Source organism: Polypterus senegalus, chromosome 8 (assembly GCF_016835505.1).
Source record: "Polypterus senegalus isolate Bchr_013 chromosome 8, ASM1683550v1, whole genome shotgun sequence".
In the NCBI taxonomy this organism is placed as follows: Eukaryota; Metazoa; Chordata; class Cladistia; order Polypteriformes; family Polypteridae; genus Polypterus; species Polypterus senegalus.
Window position 1 is genome coordinate 77,155,814 of NC_053161.1, and position 23,324 is coordinate 77,179,137.

At 37.5% G+C, this 23,324-nt stretch overlaps 1 long non-coding RNA gene across 1 annotated transcript; it reads right to left on the minus strand.

Moving 5' to 3' along the window:
• Positions 1–506: 506 nt before the first annotated feature.
• On the minus strand, positions 507–23,185 carry LOC120534265. Its single transcript, XR_005634712.1, has 3 exons — positions 23,124–23,185; positions 20,846–20,943; positions 507–553 (listed from the first exon to the last, which is right to left on the minus strand). It is a non-coding gene; the product is annotated as an uncharacterized LOC120534265 (long non-coding RNA).
• Between the last annotated feature and the right edge of the window lie 139 nt (positions 23,186–23,324).

Below are 23,324 nucleotides of genomic sequence, written 5' to 3' on the forward strand. Positions count from 1 at the left end.
CAGTGCATCTATCCTTATCAGTTTTTTATAAAAGACTTGAGAATAACCATTTACTTTGCCCTTTTTTTACAATAGAGTACGCAGGTTGCTTTAGCACCAGAGGAAAACTCTCTGGAATTCATATTATGATTTTCCACAAGTGACCCAGCAAGATCCAGTCTGACCATTTTATATTACTGTACACATTAATTTTTGTCTTTGTTTACTCCAGGTGGAAAATTAGGATCACTATAATGTCATATCAAAACCAAAAGGCAAAAGGAAAAAAAAGTGAAAGAATAAAAGTGAGTTTAGTTTTAATGTAATTTTAAGTGATAATTATTTGAAATTTTCTTTGAATTAAAAATGAACATCTGGAAAGATATGTTATAGTTCAGAACTGTTTGCTTTATTTTACTTTATTTCCTGTTAAGCTGTCTCTGTTTCTGTGTAGCTGAGCAGCAACTGTGTTGTTCCTGTGGGCCAGCCATCTGTCAGAGCAGCAGCTATCCTGTAAAGTTAAGCTGCCCGCATGTTTCTGTTGTATTCCAGTTCTTCCTCATAAGCTTGATTTCTAAATTAAGAAAAAAAAATTCAGCAACTGAAACATGAAAACATTAAAACAAATAGATTATAACTCAAATATATTTTCCTTTTTTAGTTTTCCTGAACTGTATATGGTCTTGATATTTCTCACACTAGATTTTGATCATAAAAGTTAGGGTTTTTGTTTTTTCTATCAAATCCTAGATTTTTCTATATTGTTTTATCTTAAATTTTCACTGGTGGAGAGTATCACCCCTTGCATTTAATTTCTACCTGCTTGTATATAGTTAAGTTTGTTCAACTTTTGCTAGCTTCCATTTTTTAGGAAGCAATTAAAAAAATTTTATACACTGCATATAAGCATATATAGGTAAATAGACCAGAGATTACATTGCCTGAATTATGTAGCCTGTTCAAGTCAGAAACAGCTGGAAAAAACACAAAATAAAAACCAACAAGAAGCTCTCAGAAATCATCAGAAAGATGCTTTTTGCTAAAATGCAAGACCTGAAACCTTTAAAAGATGTGAAAAACTCTGAACTGATTTTGTGGAGATTTTTATTCTTTATAGAATCTTCTTTTCTCTTTTGGGATCTCAATGTGCAACAACCAAAGTACAGTAGAACCACTACAATGTGAGGACTGTCTGGAAACAGTCCAATTGTGTTAAATATATGTGTGTCAAAATGTGAGTGTGTGTATGTAGCTGTGCAAAAAACATGGCATACATAAGAGATACTGAGACATATAGAGTAACTGTTGAGTGAGCACTCCTCCTGCATATTTAAAATTGTAATGCAGCCAGATTGTGAGAAATGTGTCTCTTTTTGTAGCTTATACTTTTCCCATTTAATACTTGTCATTTGAAACCTCAAATCAAAAAAATGGACCTGCTTAGTAGCATTCAGAAAATTAATTTGCTCTAACATCAGATTTTTCATTAACTCCCTATACAAGGAGTCAGAGTTATCAGCATCTATGGATTACTTTTTAAATTATTCAAAGCTTCAGAGTGGTTTCCACAATAGGTTTGCCACCATAGGCCACAACTAGGAAAGTGCAATTATCTGCAATACAAATACTATTAACGGCAAGGGTAAATGTTAAATATGAGCTATGGTCACTAACAAGGAGGAGCAGCAACCCCTAAATTTAGGGGCTAGTCAAAGTAAGAAGATGCCCATGCTTACTGTGCAGAGTCATTGAGTAAAAGAAGCTCCTGCAACCTGTGTATATTTCTGCTGTTTAGCTTTCTATATTCAGTGTAATGACACAGCCTGTTGTTGCTGTTGTGACGTGCACACAGCCCTGCTGCACTATACATCCTGCTTCAACAGCGAGTTCGCAGCCCCACTGAGCAGCAGTGCGTCTATTGGCCATAGAAAGCTCATCACTGTGACAATGAGTTCACTCACAGACCTGCCACACAGAGGATCCGTTGGCTGGGGACTGATCGCCGACCCATAGGGTACTTTCATTTGGCCAATGACATGGCCCACTTTCTCTTTGTCCCCTCTCCTCCAGGACGATCCGATCCCATTCGCGGATCCGCAGCCACGGGAACAACCTGATGAGGAGGATTATCAGCACCTGAACTGAAGGAGGGAGCTGAGGCGGAATGACTAATGGAGTCACTGTTTGTTTGATGTGTTTGTGTGTCATGCAGTGGTAACTCCCACTTCAATAAATACGCTTGCTGCTCCTGTTTGAAGTGATTTTAATAAAGCTGGTCATTCTGATGACTAAGACTAAGCCTCGCTTTTTTGGGTGCAGGACAGTGTCTTACGTGTCATGCTATTTAAACAGGGAGTATGTGGCATATTTTATGCACATTATTCTTTATTTAATTTATGTGTTGTTTGTGTCAGTGAGTTATATTATAATTATGAAGGCAATCCTTGGACGTCAATTTCCACAGATTTCCAAAGCAATGGAATGTTTTGTCAATAAAGAGAAATTGCTTTTTATAAACACATAGTTGGTTGCAGGTAAAATATAATAATGTGTGATCATTCCAAGCTTTAACTTGCTAGCTAAAAAACTGAAACAATCTTGGAATTTACAATACGTTTTTGCACATTTAGAAATAACACATTCATCTTGCTTTATAACTAATGTAATGTCTAGTGTACTATCTTCATTGGAAACTGCATGCAGTACTTATCTCTCATCTTCTCACAGCACTTTTCCTGGTGTGAGTTGTGGTGGCTAAAGGCCAAATATGTTGGACCAGACCAGCAAAAGGATGAAGGTCCAAGTCTTTAGAGTCCTGGTGCTTCCTGTCTTGCTATATGGTTGTGAGACATGGACGCTATCCAGTGACCTGAGACGAAGACTGGACTCCTTTGATACTGTGTCTCTCCGGAAAATCCTTGGGTACCGTTGATTTGACTTTGTGTCGAATGAGCGGTTGCTAATGGAGTCCCGAATGAGGCACATTACCTGCATTGTGAGGGAGCATCAGTTACGGTACTACGGCCATGTGGCGCGTTTCCCTGATGGTGATCCAGCTCATAAGATCCTCATTTTTGGGGACCCAAGTGGCTGGACCAGGCCAAGAGGTCGCCCACATAACACCTGGCAGCGGCAGATGGAGGGTCATTTCTGGAGGGTGGGACTGTACCGCGTGTCTGCCTGGGGGGTTGCCAACTGGGATCCTGAATTGTTTCGCCGTGTAGTGTCTGCGGCAACACACAGTACCATTGCATGCTCCCCAACTTGACTTGACTTGGTGTGACAGTCCAGTTAGGCTCCATGCTCCCTCTGCCGTACATAGGTGAGCCTCTTGAACCCAAATTATAGATACAGTGGAACCTCTAGATACAAGTTTAATTCGTTCCAGCACTGAGCTTGTATAGCGAATTTCTTGTATCTAGAACAAAACTTCCCCATTGAAAATAATGGAAATCCAGTTAATCCGTTGCGCACCCCCAAAAATATCAACATAAAAATAAATTTTCCTAACAAATAACACTGATAAATAAGTGTGGATACACTTTGTCTGCTGAGCGTCATGTGATCATAACTGAGCTGATGGTTCTTCTCTCTCGTGCGCATCTCCCTCTCCTTATCTGTCTTGCTCGCTCGGCCCTCTCTCTCTCTCCTTATCTCTCTTGCTTGCTCGCGCGCTCTCTCTCTCTCTCTCTCTCCTTATCTCCCTTGCTCGCTCGCTCGCTCGCTCGCGCGCCTCTCTCTCTCTCCTCTTGAGGGTAGAGAAAAGCCAAGCAAAATGACACCTTTTATTGGCTAACTAAAAAGATTACAATATGCAAACTTTCGAGGCAACTCAAAGGCCCCTTCTTCAGGCAAGATGTAATCAAAGCTTGCATATTGTAATCTTTTTAGTTAGCCAATAAAAGGTCGTCATTTTGCTTGGCTTTTCTCTACATTCATAATGGCTAACAACACCTTAGTACTCCTCTTGAGGGCAATCGTCTCCTATTCTCCGTCTGCATGTCCACAATATTTTTAGATACGCTTATACGGCGAACTGCTACAGCGAAACAATGAAATCACAAGTACACAAACGCGTAGAAATTCACGCTACGGGAGAACAAGGAACACTGAGTGAGCTGACAGGCTGGCAGCGTCAGCTTGGGTGAATCCCCGAGTCGAGGTGGATTGGGAAACGCGTCACGCATAACCACAGCCTGGCTCATGGCTCGTTCCGGGAGCCAATGCTCGTATTTAGATCCGAATTTTTCACTCATTCTTTCCTCTTATCTTGAATTTCTCGTATACAGAGGTGATCGTATCTAGAGGTTCCACTGTAGTTATAGACTGGGATGAGCCAGGCAAATGAGGACACACACACATCTGGTCAAGGAGTAGGTGCAAATGTGTAAGTGCTTTTATTACAATCCATCAAAAATCTGAAATTTAAGTGTAGTACATCCAAAATCTTCTATAAATAAATAAATTATCCATAAAATATGTGAAATCTGTGGATCCAGCAGAGGTTAAAATGTCATTAATAAGTTCAATAAAAATGAGTTTAAAATTTAGTGACAATTCCTTGTTCAAAACACGAGCCCCAATGCTCCCTTCTAAACCTGGCATCTCCTTCACTCATTCTGCCCAGAACTTGGAGTAAGAAGAGATACCCGCAAACAGTTCCTTAATTTCCTGGCTCAGACCCCCATGGCCACGCCGAGCCACTCATGCATGCATATCAAGTCACGCCTACTCCCTAGTATTGTTCAATAGGAGCACCCATCTTCAGCCCCAGGATCCTCACCTTGACACTCTCTCACTACTACCCTGCTTCCGTTCTTCTTGTACATGGGCTCACCTGATTCCTTTAACCTCCATCCTTCTTTCTGCTTTTCACTTTTTTCACTGTTCTTCCTTTTCTTTCTCTTTCCTTTTTCTGTCATTCCTTCCCTCTGCCATGCAGGCTCCTCTTACATCGACTTTATTGGGTGCAGTTGTGATACACTGCTACTTCTGAGGTATGAATGTGACACCTGACTGTTCCGCTCACCTTTACATGTGTATGCACGATCACCCAAGCACCCCAATTATCCCCAGAGTGAAGCAAACTCATGCACACCCGCACCCAATTAGAGTTTACACTTCCCAGGATGTTCTATGTCTCACTCAAAGTTGCAACATTTGTTATGTCCTCTCAGAACTGTACTTTTTATCCCTTTAGATTCTTCTTTGCTGGTTTGATAGTTTTGTTTTTCATAAGGTATGTACAATTGCAGTTTTTATAGTATCCAATTATAGGTCTTTAAAATTAAGACATATTGTTCATAACCTATGTCTTCATGCATTAATGCCAATGATCTCAGTTGAATAATTTTTCATGAGAAGATTATTAATAATTATTATTCATTATTATAGAAAATGAATAATTTATGCCTCATGTTAAGGGTTAATTAAACCTGTAATTTTTAAGATAACGTTAAATTTTGTCTTGCTGTATGATGGCGTAGAAAACTGGTAAATTACAAACTTTGTGCCCTCCTTTCACAACCGGGAGATACAATTCATAGTAATACATGCAATAACAAAAGCATGATAATTCCTAAAAACATGGGTTTTATTCACTCATCTTGCATTGCATTATCCTTTCCATGTATGAGATGAAGTAGAGTGCTGCATCCTGTATGTGAATGCTTTTATGTAAGGCACCTTTAACAGTCTTGTTTCCTACCACTACATAATACTAGCAGCAAAGACCATTCATAAAAATAGTACGCTGAAAAACATGCTTTATTTGAAGGGTTCGTTTTAAATGTAGATGTACTGTATGTGTCCTTTGCTTTGTTGGATATGTATTTTTTTTATGCCGATTAGCTTCAGAAGCCAGGTTATGTGAACAGGGAGGTAGAGGAAGGATTTACCTGTGTGGCAGGTAAGATTAAGCCTTTAAAAAGTATACCAAAAAGTTGGCCAATATTAAAATGAATGACATCGTGAATCTACTAATTTCCTGTCCTGGGATAGAAATACAGTACATCACAGTCAATGATTTTGTGTTTGTTTATCTTGTCTATGTTTTTGAAGAGTAGGTTAGAAAAATGGGAGGATGGATAAAGTTGATTAAACTAGATAACTCTAACATGTCTTTTTTATGGATTCTGTCACAAGTATACCAATTTCATTATGCTCTTTACACGGAAATCTTTGCTCAGATTTTTTGAGTAACAGTCATGCACTTTTAATGATAGCATATTTTATACCAAGCCAATATTATTAATCATAGCAAATATTCCCACATACTGAATACTGATCAACAATGCAAAAAGTATTTTATTTATTTTGATTTAATACATTTTTCTTTATCCTAAAGTTTGTTTTATTTTTCTTCATTTATGGTGTCAAGAAGACCTATGTTCTATAATCTATGTTCAGTTACTTTTTGTTTTTATACCAAATTTAACAATCTTGAATAGCAATCTAGCTAGTATTTATAAAATACCTAAAACTGTCCAGTATTCAAATAAATAACAGACCTACATATTTTTTATAATTTGTCTGATTCATGTGTGGCAGGTATATGTTTTGAACTTGTAATCAGCATAAGTTTGACTCAGGTGACAGCTAGGAGGATTGGGCAGAGCCACATTACTGTACAAAACAAAGTGCTGTTATGAGAGACAGCTCCTCAGCAGCAGTGACAGACAATGTGGTCAGGCTAGTTTTATTAAATTTCAAAATATTTCATTAAAATTGATCATGTCTAAAAATTTTTATTTTTTTTCTGTTACAGAATGGAAATATCAACCCTACAAGTCCTTAAAAAGTTGACTGAGTTGCGGAATATAAACACAAACATTTAAATTGATCAAATTATTTGATTAGAAGTTTTAAATGAAGATTCAGTGTATATGAAGGCATCTGTCAAGTTTTGAATATATTCTTCCCCCTGCCCTCTTCTTTGAATAAGAAAATGTACTCACCCTAATAAGTAGATAATCCCTGCTTTGTTGTGCGTGTGCTTATAAGACAAGCATTTAAAGCAGTGCTATTCACACACATTTTAGGTAAGATGAGAGGGTGCCGCTCCAGCACAATGGAAGACGTTGCTAACTCTGTCCACATAAAGTTAAGTCAATACATATATGGAGGAAGGAAAAAAAACAATACTCCATCCAGCAATCAGTTTCGTGTATCTGCCTTACCAGCTGCACCACAGTGCCTGGAAAGGTTAATTCGAAAACTTAGTTTAAAAAAATATAGATATATGTATAATATATCTGTGAAATATATAAATACCTTTATCGCAAGGAATTTTATGCAGACAAAACATTACACTTTACTAGCAACCAACGATCATTGCATAAATGGAGCTGTGTTAAGACCCTATTCAGAAGAGTTCATACCCATTGTAATACTAAGGAGAATAAAAAGAATGAAAGGCGCTATCTTTTCCAACTATTCACCCAAAGACATTCATAAGACAATGCTTACATAGGAGGCACTGGAGACCCCACCAAACAATCGACTTCAACCTGATCCTCGATCCCACTTGGCACGCACTTCCTTATCATCACAGGGTATCAGAAAGTATGTATCCTGCTGAGATCAGGTATTAAAATAGAACACAAGCCTTCAAAGACTCTGTGCACAGTCCTTTGTAATGATAAAAACAACAAATTAGCTGCAGTGAACAGAACATGGTTTACAGCACACCATGTGATTCATGCTCAGCTGTATATGAACACTTGCCACACATATACAGGAACATCACAATGCAGTTAGAAAGAAGTTCCCACAATCTCTGATTTACACACTGTTGTGATGTGGGATTTTGCATAATTTGATAAATGTTTTGTATGCCTTTATTTATAATTTAGGCAAACCAATGTAATTTAGTGGTACCTTGGTGAGAGGCATTCTTGTTTATCCCCCCATGTTTACGACTTTTCTTTGTAATTTTACGACAGGATTTGGGGGATGTGTCTTAAACCAGTTTGATGAGCATTTCTTTGCTAAAGTCTTTGCCCCCATCCCCCACACAAAGCCTGGTTAGTGTAATATATGGTCTTGAGGGGCAGGAGATAAGATGTTCTATTTCACCCATTGGTCTGAGGTATGGCTGTTTGGAATTGGCTTGTCTCAGAGGCCTTCAAGTACCATGATGTCCTATTGGTTCTAGGAATTGGAGAGAACATCTATAAATGTACTTGCTCAACCACATTCTCTCTCTCTAACCAACATATGATGGAAGAAGCATCTCTCTTGCTAACCTGTGATGATGAAGACAACACAATGAAGAGCACAGCTCAGAAGCCATATTGAACAGACATGTGGCTGAAAGCTGAGCACCAACGATGCCTTAACTAGAGACATTTTAAGTAACTGCAAGTCTGTGTGCCACCTGAATTACACATCATCATTTTATCAGGTTGTATGGTTGCCAATATTCAAATGTACTTTGCATTTTGTTATTATTTATGAATATTATCAGTAATACATTATTTTATGTGTAACTTAACTCCTGCTTGTCTTTTTACTACATCTAATTGCCTGAGGTTATAGATATAGAAGGGAAGGTGGGGATAAGTTATATACAGTGGTAAGTCTGTGAGATTAGGCATTTTAAGGCTACATATTAATAATACAATAGGGGAAAGTAGAGCAATATATATTACTCTACCAAGATAAAACACACACATACAAGTTTGACCGGACACACATTTAAATGAGACTCAGTGCAAGTAAAGTTCGAGGCTAATACTAAAAGTGCTAGAGAATTAGCTGAAATGTGGCTATCCAATGAAAATGCCATTAACAGACATGAACCCAGCATATGCAGGCTTGAACAGAACAACATGCACATAATAAATACGTTTTTATGACCAACACCCTCCAAACCTCACCTCATTATCCTTGTCCCCTCCTTATCTGCTATATATTTCCTTGGATTCTTGTAACTCTTGTAAATCATTTCCTATGATGATGATTCGTAAGTCCTAAATTCCTAAAGTCTGCACATTACTTTTAAATTTTAGTTCCATGCCACAAAAAAATGGAGTTGTGTCCCATGGGAATGTAGACCTGCACTTTTCATGCTCAAATCTGCCCTTCTAGGCTTCTAAACTGTTCTGCTCTTTTTGGCATTGGTGTGATTTTCATGATTTAGAAGTACCTCATAATCTACTTTACGTTATATTTACTGTATTGTTCACTACCATTAATTTTTGACATCTTTCAAGGTCCATTATTTGTCATTAATAATTTCCTAGCATTCTGTAGTTGCTTAACACGTTTACTTGCTTTCAATGTGACTTTATACTGTTCACTTGAACAATTAATCACCTTGCGCGCACCCTCAGTGGTTTTGGTTTTGTATAAGGTTATCTGTACAAAATGCTGGCAGAAAGAAAATGTAAGGGCCTGTTGGTTTAGCAGAGTATCCAGTAAAATTAAAAATTACAGAACACTTTAAAAAAGAACTTTTAAAATAATGCACACTGTAGCAGTAGTGGGGGGCCAGCGCTCCCTTGAACCCTCAGGTACCATGCTAAACACCAGGTAAAAGTGCAATAATAATTATTTTTATTATTATAATAAAGTGCACCAAGCACCCTCTCCTCCACTATATTCATAAATCAACAAACACAATCAATAATCCAATCCTCCAGCTCCCAGACATGTTGCCCTCCTACCAGCCAGCTCAGCTCCCCATCTGGGAGCTCCCACAGTCCTTTTGTATTCCCTGACCCGAAAGTGTTCCCAATCCCCAGTCCATGTGATCCTGTATCACTTCCGGGTCAGGTAAAAAGTACTTTTCTTCACCCCGCCCATCGCTCTTCCTTTAAACGAACTTCCGGGTCATAGGGCACAAATGAGACCACTGGCCTCCTGACAGCGACTCCCAGTGGTCCCCAAGGTATCCAGCAGTGCTGTGCATAAAAACTACATAGTCCATGAGGCCCTGCTGGAATTCGGGGTCCGTCCATGTTGTCGGGAGAGCTCCCCCTGGTGGCCTGGGGGTAAGGGCCGAAATATGAAGCCGGCCATCCATCACAACACATATGTACCTTTAGTATATGGAAATACCAAGAATAATGTAATTCTACATTAAGTCTTCTAAGTTTTCCCTGCTTGGTTTATTTTAGACATTTATTATTTCTTTGTGCTGACCAGTTTCTTTCTAGTAATATTTATGGAAAAATCAAAATATAGTAAAAAATTAAAATCAGTATTGTTTTATAAAAAGATTTTGGAGAATTAGATGGGAGATTGTTCTGGAATGGGGCACAACAAATTGATCATTGGATAAACTTAATTTAAATATTTTGTTTTATATTTTGGCTTGTTTAGGCTTGACTTCGAGTTTGGCGTGCCCTCTATTCAAATGCCTTGCTAGTTCTGCCATTGTCCAGTTACCAGAAGAAAAGTAAGTATTTTCATTTTTGTTTAGGATCTGTTAGATAGTAATGATTGTCTTTAATTTAATAACCCTGTTGTTTAATGTAGGTTTTTCAACTTTGCCCTTGTTCATTTTGGTAGTACTATGGTGTTGTACTGTGTTAGTCATTATGAATGTAGTGACAAGTCAAGTAAAATGACATCTTTTATTGCCTAAATAATGATGAAAGTCAAATGAAAGAAATTTTGAGGGTAAAAAAGATTCAAATTGTTAATTGATACATATACTGTATATTCTTTACTGTATTTATTAAGAGTTTGCTTTAGCAAAGCTAAATGCAAGTCAAGCAGTCAAATAATAGTTTTGGTGCAAGAGAAAAAAGGACCCTTAGACTAATGGCTGAATCTTCAGCAAGCATTTAATGCAGCCATATAATAACTTTTTATATTTTATGTATAAATATAAATCATAAATGGTTTATCATGCCCAGTTTAAGTGCACTTTTTGCCTTTGGTGGAAAGTGGATAAAAAGTGAAGGAAATTTCATTATTATAATTGTCTCCTAGGTAGGTGTACAGGTATGCCTGCACAACATGTTCTGTCAAAATTATTACCATGTGATGGACTCATGGGTAGCTTATCCATTCCTAATGGTTTCTAAGTTGTTTTCTGTGCCATCATCTACAACAAAAAGCATCTACAGTGGGGTGGGCACTTCGGCTGTACACATGCAGTTAATTACAGTGATTACACAGAGACTGCTTCAGGCAATACAGAACAGAACACTGGAAGAGGTATTCAGAAAGGACACTTCAAAAACTCATTCAAAATTGATACAAATCACAACTAAGGGCTTCTTTAAGTTGCTGATGATTCTTGGTATTAAAGGCCTTTCTTAATATTATAACTTGCTCAGTATCCTTTGCCTGCCATATCCTATCCTATTTTTTTTGGGGATATACCAAAAGGGTTAACTTAGACATCTGGCTCATCTGTAATGTTGAAAAGTCAACTCATGCATAAAACACTTAGTGAAGTTTAGATTCTCTTTGGAAGATGCTAATGCTGTTCTTATTAAAGCATGTGCCCTCCTTGTTTTATTTCTGTTTGTCCAGTGAGGAAAGTGTTTTTTCTCACTGGCCAAGCCATTATGGCTGCTCTGTGTCAAACACAACTAATTACCATGGTGGCTCTGTCTCAACCTAACTTCTCCCTATTAAACAAAAACCTCTTTCACCTAAATCGAAGACAGCTTTTTGACATTCATGGATCATGAATGAGATTATCATACTTCTCTAACATTTTCACTTTTACTCAGGATTCTGTAGTCACTGCCTGAATTGCCAACTATTTTCTTTTGACTTGCAGCTGTGCCACATCAAATTATTTTTGTCAGCTTGTCATTTCAGCTGCTGAACACAACATAACAACAGCTACCTTAACCTATCCTTGTCACCGTCTTGTGCAATTGGCATGATTGTGTTTTATTTGCATAGCTCCCCTGCCTTCTCAGTTTTTTATATTTTCCCTGTTGGCTCATTAACTTGTATTGCTGCTAAAAAGTTCTCACTGGGTATGATAAATTCTGGCTCTTCTTTCAAATCCATAAATGCAAATTTGTCTAAGAGGAAGCTAGCCTTAGTATTTTTATCTACTGCTGTATGTGAGATTTTAAAATTGAATTGGTTGAAGAATATTGCCCATCTGGCACAAACAGAATTTAGTTGCTAGGCAGTTGTTAAATAAACCAGATTTTTATTATAGTTGAAAATGATTAATCATTCGTTAGTGCCCTCAAGCCAGAGTCGCCATTCTTCAGACACTCATTTTATGGCCAGCAACATCCATACATCATATGTATGCTTATGCTTGGAAAAAAAGTGTGTGTGTGTATAATATTCTGACATCTGGAAAATATTGTGAAAGGATTCCTCCAGCAAAATACTGAAGTATCAACTTCTAATTCATACAGAAGAAAACTGTGTGAATGATGAAAAATCAGTTCAGTAGTGTAAAGAGCTTGTAGCATAAACCTTCATGAGATTTTAGATTCCATAGGAATTTCTTAGTAGGTGTTTTTTTAGTCAAATTACAGCCCTGTTACAGTGACCATTGGTTTATTGATCACCTCCCTGGAGAGTCCTGATAGGTCAGAAATGTTTACATTTCAGAATTATTGAGGCCACTGTGTACTGGAAACACACAAAGCTTTACAAATGGTATTATATCCTTGTCCTGATCTGTGCCTCACCACAGTTTAATTGCAGACATCTACAGAGAGCTCCTTGGGCTTCATGGTTTGTTTTTTGTCTTGACATGCAGTATGCATTATGAAACTTTAAATACTCTGGCATGTGCCTTTGTAAATGATGTCCAATCAATTCAGTTTCCTAAAAGCGGACTCCAATCAAGTTCTAGACACATCTCAAGGATAATTAAAGCAAACACCTAACCACAATTTGTTGTACCACAGCAAGGGGTCTGAAGACTTATATAAATGAAAGATTTTTTTGTTAGTTTTAATAAATCTGTAAACCATTCAGAAAGCATGTCTTCACTTTGTATTAACGAGTTATTAAATGTATACTTAGGGACAAAAATGGTGACATTTTCTATTTAAAATTAAATCTACAACGCAATTAAGTGTGCAAAAAGCGAAGGGGTCTGAATACTTTCTAAATCCGTGTTACATAAAGACACACATTAATTAAAACACAGAGTAAAACAGAACAGTTTTTTTTTTATTAATTTTATTACAATCCATACAAAGCAATCAAGTTTTTACAATAAGAAGAATTGAGTTAAGAACAGATCGATCCCCACCCTGAGAGAGAGAGCAAGCCAAACGTGTAAAATTTAAGGCTTGTAAACATACCTAAATTAATAAATTCTCTGTGTTTTAGAAACTTATTTTAAAATATTACTGATTAGATCCTGCCATGTTTTGAAAAAGTCTGTACAGATCCTCTAACTGAGTATTTGATTTTTCCAATTTCAAATAATATAACACATCAGTTTCCCACTGACTTAAAAGAGGAGAGTTTGGGTTCTTCCAGTTTATCAGAATAAGTCTGCGTGCCAAAAGTGTAGTGAATGCAATCACAATTTGTTTGTCCTTCTCCACTTTAAGCGCCTCTGGAAGAACCCCAAACACAGCTGTTAATGGATTAGGAGGGATTGTGAGTCCAAGGCTGTCTGAGAGGTAATTAAAATTTTTGTCCAGAATAATGTTAATTTGGTGCAGGCCCAGAACATGTGACCCAGTGAGGCTGGGGCTTGGTTGCAACGTTTGCAGGTTGGATCATGCCCTGGAAACATTTTGAGAGTTTTAGTCGAGACAGATGTGCTCGATATATAATTTTGAGTTGTATAATTGTATGCTTTGCATATGGAGCTTGAGTGAATTCTCTGCATTGCTACTTTCCACTCATTTTCTGATATATTAATTGAGAGATCTTTTCCCAGTGTCCTCTTGGATCTTTGAAAGGAAGGGATTGTAAAATGATTTTATATATTGTAGAGATGGAGTCTAATTCCTTGAAATTGAGCAATATTTTTCCAGCGTGGATGAGGGTGCAAGATGAGGAAAATCTGGAAGGTTCTGTTTAACAAAGTTCCTGATTTGAAGATAGTGAAAGAAATGTGTAGCTGGAATGTTAAATTTGGAATGTAATTGTTCATAGGATGCAAAGACGTTGTCTATATAAAGATCTCTAAGCAAGTTAATTCCAAATTTTTCCAGATATTAAAACTGCATATGTTTGTGAAGGTTGAAAGAGGTGGTTCTCTTGCAGGTGCCACAGATAGAAGCTTCTCCGTCTTAAAATGCTTTCTACATTGGTTCCAGATTCTAAGTGAGTGGAGCACAATTGGGTTATTAGTGTATTGCCGATAGCGTGTGTTTATTGGAGCACAGAGCAAGGAATACAAAGAAGTACTGCAGGATTTTACTTCTATTGCGGTCCAAGCCTGTGTATGTTCTTCTATTTGTGTCCAGGTTCTTATCGCCTGTATATTTGCGCCCAGTAATAAAACTGGAAGTTAGGTAGAGCCATGCCGCCTTCTGCCTTTTGTCTTTGTAGGGTCGCTCTTTTGATGCGTGGATGTTTTGAATTCCAAATAAATGAGGTTATTGTTGAATCTAATTGCTTAAAGAATGATTTATTAATGTATATTGGGATGTTTTGAAATAAAAAGGAGCTTAGGAAGAATATTCATCTTAACAGTGTTAATTCTTCCAGCTAGTGTGAGATGAAGGGTTGACCATCTATGCAAGTCTTGTTTAATTTTTTCCATGCAGACGACGAAATTTTGTTGATATAGAGCTTTATGTTTACTTGTGATGTTTACCCTAGGTATTTAAACTGTTCTGCAATGATAAAAGGTAGGGTGTCTAATCTAATATTATATGCTTGAGAATTCACTGGAAAGAGTACACTTTTATTCAGATTAATTCTGAGACCAGAGATCTTTTGAAATTCTGTGAGTGCTGCTAAGACTGCAGGCACAGAATTTTCTGGGTCCGATATATACAGTACCATATCATCTGCATATAATGAGATTTTCTGTTCCAGTCCTTCTCTGCTAATCCCCTTTATCTGATCAGTATTTCGACAATGTATTGCCAGTGGTTCAATGGCAATGCAAACAGCAGTGGTGACAAGGGCATCCTTGTCTTGTGCCACGTTCTAGTTTAAAGTAGTCTGAGCAAATGTTATTGATGCAAACTGAAGCTTCTGGGTTAGTATACAGTAATTTAATCCATGCACAAATGTTTGGGCCAAACCCAAACTTCTCCAATATAGTAAAAGGTATTTCCATTCAATCATGTCGAATGCTTTTTCTGCATCCAATGATAATAATATTTCTGGGGTGTTTGATTTAGTTGGTGAGTATATTACATTAAACAGGCGTCGAAGATTTGAAGATAAGTGTCGGCCCCTAATAAATCCAGTTTGGTCTTGTGATATTACGAGGGGAGCACTTTCTCCATCCTTCTAGCTATGATTTTAGAGAGTATTTTAACGTCGTTATTCAGAAGTGAAATTGGTCTGTATGATGCACATTGTAATAAGTCCTTATTTTGTTTTGGAAAGACAGTGATTAGTGCTTGGCGAAAGGTTTGTGGAAGAGATTGGTTATCTCTGGCTTCTGTAAATGTTGCTAATAGGAGGTGAGCTAGCTGAGCGGAGAATTTCTTGTAAAACTCTGCAGGGTAGCCGTCAGGGCCTGCTGCTTTTCCACCTTGGAGTGACTTTATAGCATCTAGTAATTCTGATAATGCCAGAGGTTTATCAAGTTCCTCCACACTAAAAGCGTCAATTTGTGGTATCTGTAATGTATCCAGAAATGCATTAGATTGTATATTGTCTTCTTTAAACTCAGTAGTATATAGGGATTTATAGTAGTCTCTGAAAGTGTGCATTATATTTTTGTGTTCGATGATTTTATCTCCGTTCGTGTTAGTGATTACGAGATTGCGTTGCACTTCTTGCTTGTGAATTTGTTGAGCTAAAAGCTTATTAGCTTTCTCTCCATGTTCATAATAATGATGTCTGGATTTGTAAATTAGTTGTTCAGTTTCTTTAGTTGTCAAGAGGTTTAATTCTGAATGTAGAGCCTGCCTCCTCTATGTAGAGTCTCGCTTGGTAGTCTGGCATGTTCTTCATCTATTTTAGTAATTTCGCTTTTATCTCTGCTACTTTCTTCGCTTCGGATTTATTTCTGTGGGAAAGATATGAGATAATCTGTCCTCTTAAGAAGGCCTTAAGAGTTTCCCAGAGTATTCCTGCAGAGATCTCAGGGGATGTATTTGTCTCTAGAAAGAATTTGATTTGTTTGCATATAAATTCAGTACAATTCTCGTCAGCTAATAGAAGCGGTTGAGGCCATCTGGGGTGAGTGTATGGGGCTTAGTAATTTCAGCTCCAAGATCATAGGTGCATGGTCCGAAATAACAATAGCATCGTATTTACAAGATTTAATCTTAGGCAAGAAGTTATTATCTATAAAGAAGTAATCAATCCTTGAGTAGCAATGATGTACTGGTGAGTAGAAAGAATATGTTCTTGAATTTGGGTTTAAAACCTCCAGGGATCTGATAAGTTGTGATCAGTTATAAACTTTGTAATTATCTTTGCGTGTTAGTTGCGTTCCCCTGTGGAGGAAGTCCTATCTAAAAGTGGATTAAAACACAATTAAACCCCCCAGCCATTATAACTTTATGAGTGTTCAGATTGGGAATGGATGCAAATAAATTTTGTATAAATTCCTTATCATCAACATTAGGTGCATAAACATTTATCAAAATCATTTTACAGTTAGATAAGTCTCCCATGACCATTACATATCTCCCTTCAGGATCCAATACTACATCTGATGCTACAAATGGTACTGTTCTATGTATGAGAATTCCCACCCTCTAGTTTTCTTTGTAAAACTAGAATGGAACATTTGGCCAGTCCAGTCTTTTGCAGCCGGAACTGATCCTTGCTTAGTAAGTGGGTTTCCTGTAAAAATACTATTTTAGCATTTAGACCTGTTAGGTGAGAAAGTACTTTCTTTCTCTTTAATTCGTGATTCAGGCCTTTAACATTCCAGCTTACGAAGTTAACTGTCCCATCATGGAGACACTGATTCTGAGTTTTTGATGTCATTTTATAGTCTTAACTGGAAGTGAAATAGTTTAGGTCTTAATTTCCTATTTCCCCAAGAGTTGTTGCCATGCAGCTTATTATTACGTTGATAGTTATAATTATAAAGATTGAGATGATAGATTAGGTATAGATCAAGCCTGCTCTCTTTCTCTTCCCCCCTTAACCCCCCCCTCCCTTTTGCCTCCCCAAGTGAGGCTAAAACCCACTTCACGCAGTCCCAGTCCTCTGACATACCCAGAGACAGAGCACGTCCAAAGCACAACAAGCCCCCATGCAGTGGCGCTTTAGGTTAAAAGATAGAGATATCTGTTACCAATATAGTCTTTAAAAGAGAAAAAAAAAAAAAAAGAATTTTGCACTTAAAATATATATATATAGTCTTCAGCAATTTTAGTGCATTAAGATGATACACCCAGATAATAAACCCAGGTGATGGTGTTAAAGATGTGTCCAAAATAAGCATAACAAGTCTTAATGCAGTAATAGCAATAACAGTAAACCAAGGGTATGATATTGAACAGTCGCATTTAGGGTAGAGATGAGATAATTAGAAAGAAAAAGAGAAAAAAAAAAAAAAGGAGGAAAAGTAATTAAGCACAATAAAACATAGATAGCCCTAGTAATACTAAGTAATAATAAGAATATATGAGAATATATGCTGATAAAAAACCCATATTTTAAAACAAATAGATCAGACAGTAGATTATTAATCCTAGCTTTATCATTTATCATTTACCGCCATGACTCACTATTATGTATCAGAATAGTCCCGGGATCAGCTTTCTTAATTCATTTTCTGCTTCTTCCTTGCTAGCAAGACATAGAAATGACCCTGCCATTCCACTTTCAGTTTTGCGGATACAGGAGGCTGTATTTGACACTGGCTTGCCGTAGCCGCTGTTTAATATTATAGAAGGCTGCGCGTTTAATAGCTGTTGCTGGAGAGAAGTCAGGGAAGATACGAATGTGGTTATTTTCATATATAATATCTTCCTTGTTTCTGAGGAGTGCCATCACCTCTAGCTTAAATGATAATCGTTCAAAACGAACTATAAAAGATCTTGGTCGGGTCTGACGGTGTTTGATCACGTCGCGTAAGCGCTGCTATCTCAGATACTACTTTAAAGTCGCCCCCGATTATTTTAGAAAAAAGTTCAGCTGTGAATTTCACAGGGTTTGAACTTTCTCGATTCTCCAGCAGACCTTCAATTCTGACATTATACCTTCTACTCCCATCTTCTAAAGCAGCCAGTCTGTCTCCAAGTTTTTCTCGAGTTTTTGCATTCGGAACTGACATTTACTGCTCTTTCCTCGGCACTGGCAGCTAAATGTTCGGCCATTTCAATCCGATTCGTGAATGTCTCCTTAAGATGCTCCAATTGATCAGTAAGCGTGCTCAGTTTAACCGAGTTTTCTGAATGCGCTCTTCAATTTTACCCAGCACCTGTCGAAGTTCAAGTTGTACCTCTTGACGCAGCCTTTCATTTGCCTGTTGGATTCCTGTCGCAGCCTTCATTTGCCTGTTGGAATTCCTGTCGCAGCCATTCATTGGCCTGTTTCATCTCCTGTTTCAATTCCTGTTTCAGTCTCTCAAGTGCCTTTGCCGTTGCTTTCTCATTAGCCTTTCGCTTTTCTTTATATCTTGCGTGAGCTCAGCGAGCAACACTTTCAGTTCAGATAGTTCAATTGTGCCTTCTTGTACCGTAGATGAAGCAGCAGACTTTGCTGACACCGGTGTCCCCGCTGCTCCAGGCTCGCGTAATTGCGTAATTGAAGCCGCGGACTTCCCGGCCCTTTCCAGTTTCAGGTAATCTTCTACAGTCGGCGAGCTACCCACATCTGCACTCACGATCGCACCTTCGCTCCCTTTTCGCTCTCAGCCGGCGACGATGTAGCCGACCGTGGTCCCGAGGAGTCTGTGCTTTCGCCCATCTGATCCAGGTCTGTGTCTGATAGGCCGTATCTTGAACTGAGGCTTGCTGATCGTAGCTTGGATGTAGCTTTAGTTTTCGATTCTTTCGAACCCCCTTCTTGTTGGCCATGTTTATATGTGCTTACATATACCGTAGCAGTCCCTCTCAGGTTGAATAAATACAGGATCTCTCAGAATAATAAGCAAATAATATGAAAAATAACACCACTGCTAGCGGAGCTCCACTTCAGTCCATCTCTCGCATCGGACGAGACCAAATCAACACAGAACAGTTTTAAACCGAACTATGTAAAAAGATACTAACAATATACATTGGAACCTCGGTTCACAACCATAATTCGTTCCAAAACCCTGGTCATAAACCGATTTGGTCGTGACTCTAAGCAATTTCCCCCATAGGATTGTATGTAAATACAATTAATCCATTTCAGACCATACGAACTGTATGTATATATATATTTTTTTTTAGTTTTTAAGCACAAATATAGTTAATTATACCATAGAATGCACAGGGTAATAGTAAACTAAATGCAAAAACATTGAATAACACTGAGAAAACCTTGAACAACAGAGAAGAATCGCTCACTAAAAACACTTTTTTTAATGAGTTTTAAGCACAGGGAAAAAAATTAACATTTGAAAAATCCGTAATTTAATAAACCACCAAGAAAAGTAACATTGCAACAATGCACTCTACGAACCGATCGCTGTAAACAGAAATGAAAACAAAAACAAGCCCAGTGCATTCTTTAACTACATTCTCTACCTTATGCGTCCAGCTCTCTTCTCTAGTGTGTCTCTCTCTCTCACGTGTGTGTGTGTGTGTGTGTGTGTGTGTGTGTGTGTGTGTGTGTGTGTGTGTGTCTCTCTCTCTCTCTCTCTCTCTCTCTCTCTCTGTCGCGCGCGCGCGCGCCTGTGTATACTGGTGGCGGTCATAAAATTAGAATATCATGACAAAGTTGATTTGTTTCAGTAATTCCATTAAAAAAGTGAAACTTGTACATTAGATTCATTCATTACACACAGACTGATGTATTTCAAATGTTAATTTCTTTTAATTTTGATGATTCTGCACATGGCTGCTACAGTTCTGGGATGTTGTGCATCATGGGGTGCTAGGAAAAACAATGTTCTCTTAAGCTGGCTGCATGGTAAAGTAAAAACAAAAATCAGCAAGCAAGGTCACCATTGAATACAGCATAGTCACTGTGACAAATTTTACCATTAACACTATTAAACACCCTTTCACTTCCTTAGTAATTCATTTACCTTCCTTTTCTGTATCATGTACTTTAACTTTTGTTGCTGAGTTTGCTCTAGACCAAGGAACATGGTTGGTCACATGTAAAATCTGGCAATGATAAATAAATACCAAAAATATCTGAAGTTTGATGAGCAATGAATATGAAGGAAATGGCACATGTGCTTACATGCTAAAATGTAATACAAAAACGAATGCATTAATATAGTTGTAAATATCTGCATCAACCTCAAAATCTGTGTTGTTTATGTGGGTTGTCAAAATTGAAGTTTCTGGTGTGAGTTTATTATCTACTTTACATAATCATTTTGGCATGTTGTTTAAATTTATGCTACACACTGCTTGAAACATATACATGATATCGAATTTTGTAAAAACTAGTGTCATCCATGAGCCATACATACTGTAGATATAGGCAATGTCCATAAATATTATTATTGTGATGTGGCCAGTTGACAGTAGGGAAAAAAAAACCTCCCATCAGCAGCATCCTTGCTGGAAATAAACCTCTGGGTGAGTACATGATCAGTTATAACAGAAAAAGTCACAGTCCTGGAGTCCTAGGCTACCCACCCTCTCTTGCACATTCTACTATATGAATCTGTTCTGGGAACTCTAACAAGAAGTGAAAATTCTTTTACCTGTTAATTCCAATGCTCCCAGCAAATCTGGGGTTGTTCCCATGGGCAGCAAAACAGTTTGCAAGTGAACCAGCAGCACAAGATGCCACAGCATTGCACTGAGAAGAGAAACAGAATAGAGGAGTGATAGTAACAATCATAATTATTGTAATACTAATACTTTTTGGTACAAATGACTAACAAACGGAAATGTGATATACACAGCAAATCTAGACTAAACTAGTGTGGTTTTCAGCCTGGAATTAAAAGATAAGACTGATGGGGTGTCTCTTAAAACAAACAGACAGATCATTCCATAGCTTTAGAGCCCTGTAGCTAAAAGCTTGACCTACCACTGTTTTTTATTAATCCTTGGAATCTTTAGTAGACTGGCATCTTGAGATCTTAATGCACACTCTGGCTTGTATTAAATCATAACTCTAGTTTGTATGAAATGATAAGGTCAGATAGATTACTAGGGTTTTGGCCATTTAAGGCTTTATATGTAAGAAGGAGGATTTTGAAATCAGCCCTAAGCTTAACTGGAAGCTAATGTAAAGACTTAAGAACAGATATTTTACAGATAAGAGGAGAATGTTCCAGACAGAGTAAGGTCATCAGTAAAATCCTTCCATGAACTTCTAGGACAATTTATATGATTGATAAAAAAGAATACAGTTGTAAACTTTTTAGATAACACAAAATTGGAGAGATAAGAAATAATGAGCAGGCTGCAAAAGTGAATTAAAAAAGACTCAGACAATGTTAAAAACTAGATAAACACTTGAAAATTGTAGCTTACTGTAAACATGTGTATAAATCTGCATAATGGCAAAAGAAAAATACAAGATTATTGATGCTGACCATGTAAGCAGACTTCAAAAGATTAACCTTTCAAGTTAATATTTTACATTTTAAATAAAATAACATACCACTATAAAGGCTGAATTAGACAACAACAATAAAAAGCCTACAATTTTGATCCCAAGACAGTAGTCATGGAATCCAAATAGTTACCAAACATTTCTGTTTTTTGTTATTTATTAACCTTATTTTTAGTTATTTTTAACTAATTGGGCAGTCACATGTTCAGTGCTTCAGGTATCTAAAATAGCCACAAGTAATAGATACAGTATCTGTGTGTGTTATTATTGGATAAACATTTGCTCTCAAAGTACAGTATACACTTAATCTTGACAAGAATTATACTCTGATATATATTTCTGGTGATCTTTTGTTTTTGAAATTCCAGTTTTTTTTTCCCTTTCAAAAGCTGCTGTTTCTTCTACCGCAAGTCATAAATGTCCTTTTTACGTGGGATAAAAGAGATGATTGTATAATGAGTGACCAAGTGGCTCATCTTTTGTATGAAAAGTAAGAGCAATAACTTCATCCATCCATCCATTTTCCAACCTGCTATATCTTAACACAGGGTCATGGGGGTCTGCTGGAGCACATCCCAGCCAACACAGGGCACAAGGCAGGAACAAATCCCGGGCCCACCACAGAGCAATAACTTTCAAGTGTGAATTGTTTCTTTGTATAATTTGGTATAACATCAATTTTCAAATCAGATACTGCACCAACAGTAAAAGCACTTGAATCTATGGTTGCATACCTTCCTAATTCTAATGGTGATCCAGCATGTTGCAAGGGTTTCCTTACCAGTGTCAGTTTATTTTTGATTTTTAACAATCCTACTTCCACAATAAAAACCTGCACATATATTACTGTGTCCTTAATTAGGGAAACATGGATTTACTGGAAACAGTCCTAAGGGGCCATTATGTTTATAGTAATTGCCTTTGATGCTCCAGAGAGGTTTTTGGTTACTAGTCACATTTTTAATATAAGAGAGGAAAGTCACTCTTTCCGAGATTATAGGGTAACAGAAGATCATTTTCTTTTTTGGTTAGTGAATGGCTACGTTGTCCCAACATTTCATGGCATTAGATCTCAGACCTTTTCTAATACAGTGTTGGAGGGAGCCACAGCCTATGCTGTCACCAGTGGGTACAGTCTGAAAATGTAAATTGTGGTGACCCCCACCTTGACTCTCTAAGAAGACAAGAAAAAAGTGAAAAAAATGGAAGAAATTCAGAGAGAGACCCATTTCCAGGGAGGTTGGGAGTGCAATGGGTTCGATCAAATATATACAAGCACACTCAGCTGAATATATACATGCCTTTTGGAATGTGGAAGGAAAATGCCATTCAGACAGGAAGAAAATATGCAGCCTCTACCCAAAGGAATTGCTACAAATTTGACCACTGTCCTACCAATGTATATTCACATATACCTTTTAAAAGTTGTGAAAGATTCAACTTCAACTAAATGAATTGGTAGTTGTTCCAGATTCCCATGGCCTGTGTGTGACGAAATACTGCCTGGCTTGCATCTTAAATGGACAAACCCCTAATTTTCACCCCTGTCGTTGAGTAGCTAAATTGGTCATTAAATAATTGTGCTGAATCAACTTTATTGGTACCTTGTTAGAATC